The sequence below is a fragment of the Felis catus genome, chromosome B4 (assembly GCF_018350175.1).
Source record: "Felis catus isolate Fca126 chromosome B4, F.catus_Fca126_mat1.0, whole genome shotgun sequence".
NCBI classification, from domain to species: Eukaryota; Metazoa; Chordata; class Mammalia; order Carnivora; family Felidae; genus Felis; species Felis catus.
The window spans coordinates 35,175,215-35,181,351 of record NC_058374.1 but is presented as its reverse complement, the minus strand read 5'-3'; the positions used below and the strand labels follow the sequence as shown (position 1 = coordinate 35,181,351).

The 6,137-nt window shown below is 37.3% G+C and overlaps 1 pseudogene; it reads left to right on the top strand.

Annotated features, from left to right (window-relative positions):
- The first annotated feature begins 3,334 nt into the window (after nucleotides 1-3,334).
- On the top strand, nucleotides 3,335-3,507 carry LOC111561599 (annotated as a pseudogene).
- The last annotated feature ends 2,630 nt before the right edge of the window (nucleotides 3,508-6,137 follow it).

The window sequence follows — 6,137 nt, the reverse complement described above, 5'->3', positions numbered from 1 at the left end:
GAGCCAGCCAGGAGCCCCTGAAAAAGGTTTTATTATATTTTTATATAGAACTCTGCTTTGTAGCAATAATTATAATAATGAATTAACCAATTATTAGTTCAAGTTTTGTACACTTCATTACCTGTAAATTCCATTACAATTTTCTGCCAATTTTCTGCCTTTCCTATAAAAATAATTATTTCAAGTAGGCAATACATTTATAAGACTTAAAAATTAGAAAGTATAAATAGGTACACAATGAAAAATCTTCCTCCTACCTTTTGCCTTTCCACTGCCCAGTTCCCAACCTCACCCTTAATACACACACACACACACACACACACACACACAGCTATTACTATTATCTTGTGTATCCTTCCACAGTTTCTTCATGCGTATACAAGTAAGTACAAATATGTACTCTTATTCTCCCTTTTATTTTATTTTTTTTATTTTTTTACAACGTTTATTTATTTTTGGGACAGAGAGAGACAGAGCATGAACGGGGGAGGGGCAGAGAGAGAGGGACACACAGAATCGGAAACAGGCTCCAGGCTCTGAGCCATCAGCCCAGAGCCTGACGCGGGGCTTGAACTCACGGACCGCGAGATCGTGACCTGGTCGAAGTCGGACGCTTAACCGACTGCGCCACCCAGGCGCCCCTCCCTTTTAACACAAATAACCCATTCTGCACTTTTGCTGCATCTTGGAGGTCTTTCCATATAAATACATGTAGGATTTTTCATTCTATTTTACTGTTGCATAATGTTCCATTGTATAAAGGACCATGATTTATTTAAAGAGTGTCTCGCTAACGGATGATTAGGCTTTTGTTATTAAAACAAAGCTTCAATAAATAATGTGGAACATTTATCATTTTACATATGTATGACTATAGCTATAAAATCCCTACAAGAAAAGTTATTTGTTTTTTGCTTTTTATAAAGTGAGGCCACATTAAAACTTTTTTTTAACATTTGTTTATTATTGAGAGAGAGACACACACACACACAGAGCATGAGCAGGGGAGGGGCAGAGAGAGGGGGAGACACAGAATCTGAAGCAGGCTCCAGGTTCCGAGCTGTCAGCACAGAGCCTGACGTGGGGCTCGAACTCACAAACTGTGAGATCATGACCTGAGCCGAAGTCAGTCGCTCAACCAACTGACCCACCCAGTCTCCCCAAGAAAAATTATTTGTAACTGCTAAAGATATTGCTAAGTTGTATTCCCTGGAGCTTGTACTATTTAACTGCCCCACCAACATCAATGAGAAGGACATTCATTTCTTCTTGCCTTCATTCATTACATAAATATTTACTGAATATCCACTGCCTCTTAGGCAGCATGGGAAATATTAGGGATGTAACTAAGACATGGTTTCTGCCCTGAAGGAGCTCATAGTCTGGGACAGTAGTGCTTAACGGGGGCAATTTTACTCTCAAGGGGACATTTGACAATGTCTGGGGACACAACAAAGAAGTATGTGGTCCAAAGTGTCAACAGTGCTAAGACTGAGAAACCCTGGTCTGGTGGGAGTGACAGACATTGAAATGTAGAAAAGTTGTGTTCTTGAAACTTAGAGGAGAGGCTTCTGAAGGCCAATCAGAGAAGCAGGGATGGGAGAGAAGGAAAAGAGAACAGCCAGTGTGAGGGCATGGAGGTATGTAAGTGGCCTTGAGTGGCTAGCCTAGCGAAAGCTGTGTGAATGAGGCATGCGCAGTAAGGCCAGAGAAATCGTCATGGATCTCACTGTCAAGGGCCTTAGTTGCTAGGCTAAAGGATGTGATCTTTAAGCAATGTGGAGAGTCACTGAAAGGTTTTAAGCAGAGAAGTGGGGGTGCTTGGATGTGCATTTTAGAAACTTGCCTTGGCTGCAGGAGGGAGGATAGTTTGAGTGGGGGCCAGATTGGTGACAAGCAGAAGAGTTAGGAGGCTTGGCAGTAATCTAGATTGGAAGTGACAAGAGCCACAACCAAGGTGGAAATGGAGGGTAGGGGTTCAGGTGATACAAAGGAAGGTAAACTCAGAAGGACATGGAGCTAAGAAGGGAACTTATAGGACAATTCCTGGGTTTCTGATATGTAAGCAATAGGGTGGACAGAGAGGTCATTCTGTAGAATACAGAATACCAAAGAAGAGCAGATCTGGGGAGGGAGAGAAATGTTAATAGATGTGTTGAATTTGAGTCAATGAGCAGGGAATATTCAGACATGCAGTTCAGCAGAAAGTCCAGGACTAGCATACCCATTTAAGAGGCATCAACAAAGAACTGTCCTTTGAAACTTTGGGAGTGGATGAGGTCATCCAGGGGGAATGCAGAAAGAGAAGTGGGTGGAAAGCCACTCTTGGGAGCAGCTGTTGATTGGCCTCCATGAAAACTGAGGAGCTGAATGCTCATCTCTTTTACAGATTGCTATTCTCATTTCCTCTGGCTATGTTGACACTGCTGTTTCTCTATTCTCCTCAAAGTAAGCATCCCAATTTTTGACAACTCTTTAAAAGGCTATGCAAATCTAACTTGCTATTAATGCTATTATTTTCATTATCCCAATTGTTCTTCTGGTACCTGAAAGCCTTCTACAACATACCTTCTGCCACCTCCTGCAAATCCTTTGGCAACACTTTGTTCTTTAAAAACTCAGTTTAATATTACTCAGCAATCAAAAAGAATGAAATCTTGCCATTTGCAACTACATGGATGGAACTAGAGGGTATTATGTTAAGCCCTGAGAAATTAGTCACACTCAGAGAAAGGCAAATATCATATGACTTCACTCATATGAGGACTTTAAGAGACAAAACAGATAAACATAAGGGAAGGGAAGCAAAAATAATATAAAAACAGGGAGGGGAACAAAACATAAGAGACTCTTTAATATGGAGAACAGAGCATTACTGGAGGGGTTGTGGAAGGAGGAATGGGCTAAATGGGTAAGGGGCATTAAGGAATCTACTCCTGAAATCATTGTTGCACTATATGCTAATTAATTTGGATGTAAATTTTAAAAATAAAATTAAAAAAAACACGTCAGCTCAAGTATATTTCCTGCCTGCCTTACAGGGAACCCTGGGCAAATATCTGTCATAAAACTTAAATATCTCACTATAGTTGTCTGGGTTTTTTGTCTGCTTCCCCAACTATACTGAAAGGTCTTTAGTGCAGGAATCAGTTAGTTATCTTAGACTCTCCACACCTAATACAGAGCTTGGTACTTAGGCTTTTGAAAAATGGCTGTTGAATGAATGACTTTGATTGAGTTATAAGAAGTTTATTAACAGGGCTGCTATACATTCCAGGGCACTCTTGGTTTACACCTGTTGTCCTGGCACAGTTATTAATAATTACCCATTTTCATCACTTCTTGACCTTTTGGCCAAGATCAAGTGTAGTATCTGTTCTTATCAGTTTAATACCTGATATGCCTTCTATCCAAGAACAATATATTAAATGGATTTTTGGAGAAGGGAGATGGAATAGCAGCTTGCCCCATCTACTCTTCACATAAAACAGGTATTGTGATATTTCAGGAACAGTCCACTCCCTCAGGGACAAAAAATAATAATAATAATGTTATTATTATTATTATCCTTTTCAATCTCAAAAGTGCACTTATTTGAAAGATAAAATATATGGTTACCCTATTTATAGAATACCCGATTGTCATAGCTGCTCTTAACTTTTGGCAAGTGTCTCTGTTTACAAGACATTTCTACCAGGGAAACCAGAAGACAGAGTAGGGTCTGTTACTGGTTCTAGTCAACATTAAATAATTGGAATCACTTTTCTGAAATTATGAGACAGAAATGAGACCCCAGAGTTATGGGAAAGAGAGTGTGTAACATTGATAAAACTTCTTTCAAAACCAGCAAGCTATAAAATCAGTATGAAAAATGATTGACACAAATAGAATGGTGCAGTGCTAAGAATCTAAGAACCAACAACTATAGGATATTATAGATATGAGGCCTCACAAATTAGGTAGCTACAATAATTCATTATGTAAATAAGGAACTGAGGCCCAGAGAGATTATGTTGAATTGACCAGTTATAAAGTTAGTGTAAAAATGGGGCCTAAACATAAGGATAATCAAATATAACAAAGAAAGAAAATACAGAATTCAAAACTACACCCACATATATGCAATTATTTGATTTTCAGTGAAGGTACCAAAGCAATCCAATGGGGAAACTAAAGTATTTTCAACCAAATGGTGCTGGAACAACTAAATATCCATATGAGAAAAAAAAAATGAACCTTGACCCCCTACCTCACACCATTCACAAAGACTAATTTGAGATGGATTAGAGACTAAAATATAAAAAATAAAACTATAATTATAGCTTCTAGAAAAAAAAACCCACGGGAGGATATCTTTATGACTTGAGGGTAGGTAAGTATTTCTTACAGAGGACACAAAAAGCAATAAAAAGTTGATGAATTCAACTTCATCAAAATTTAAAATTTCTACTCTTCGAAAGATATTGTTAAGAATAGAGTAAGCAAGCAGGGGGAGCCTGGGTAGCTCAGTCAATTAGCCCTCCGACTTTGGCTCAGGTCATGATCTCACAGTTTATGAGTTCAAGCCCCACAGTGGGCTCTGTGCTGACAGCTCAGAGCCTGGAACCTTCTTCAGATTCTGTGTCTCCCTCCCTCTCTGCCCCTCCCCTGCTCATGCTCTCTCTCTCTCTCTCAAAAATAAATAAACATTAAAAAATAAAAAAAAAAAGAATAGAATAAGCAAGCCACATAGTGAGAAAAGAATTTGCAAAAGATATATCTAATAGATACCTATTAGCTACAAAGGAAAAAACAGTAACTTTTCAGTGCAAAAATAGAGCAGATTTTACCCTAACCAAATGATTAAAGTTAACAGTACCAGTAATGGTACAAATGGACATCATTTACCTCCTGATAGGATGCACTGAGAAGGACCCAACTTTCCTTCTGTGGTATTCCTGCCAAAAAATATATAACCTCAATCTAAACATGAGGGAACATCAAACAAACCCAAAATGAGGGAAATTCTATAAAATACCTAGTCTGTAATCCTAAAAGTGTCAAGGTTATAAAAGGCAAAGAAATACTGAGAAAGTGTTCCAGACTACCAGAGACTAAAGAAACATCATAACTGAATGAAATATGTGATCCCAGATATAATAAAGGGTATTAATGGGATGACTGATAAATTTTGAGTATGGTTAAAGTTTAGGTAATAGTATTATACCAATATTAATTTCCTAAATTTGATCATTGTACTGTTTTTGTGTAAGATAATGTTCTTTATTTTTTAAAAATGTTTATTTATTTATTTTTAAGAGGGAGAGAGAGAGAGAGAGAGAGAGAGAGACACCAGGAGAGGAGAGACCTTCTGCCCAGGAGAGGGGCAGAGAGAGAGAGAGAGAGAGAGACAGAAAATCCCAAGCAGGCTGCAAGCTGTCAGCAGAGCCCAACATGGGGCTCAAACTCACCAACTGTGAGAGCATGGTGTTTAACCAACTGAGCCACCCAGGTGCCCCAAGAGACTATTCTTTAAAGAAAAAAAGTAAATGCACACTGAAGAATTTAGAAGTAAAAATCATCATGTCTGCAATTTACTCTCAAACATATCAGAAATTGTTATATCTATCCATCTACCTATACTTATACACATATTATATGTACACATACATATATACACTGAAAGAGAATAATTGATATAGCAAGTAAGGTAAACTGTTAACATGTGAGGAATATGGGTAAAATGTATACGGGAATTCTCCATGTCATTTTTGTGACATTTTGGAAGTCTGAACTTAATGCAAAATAAAAAATAATATAATATCAATTATAATATACTATAAATAATAAATAATAAATAATATTATTAAATAATAGCATAAATAATAAATTAATATAATATAATGTGTAATATATAATATATATGACAAAATACTTGAATATAAAAAATACCTATGAAACAACAGACAACCCAATTAAAAACTAGACAAAACAGTTGAGGGACACTTCACAAAGAAAGATATATATATATATAGAGAGAGAGAGAGAGAGATAAATACACAGGAAAAGATGCTTAAAATCATTCATTATTAGGGCAATGCAAATTAAAACCACGACACAATACCACTGTACACCTATCAAATCAAAAAGGTTGACAA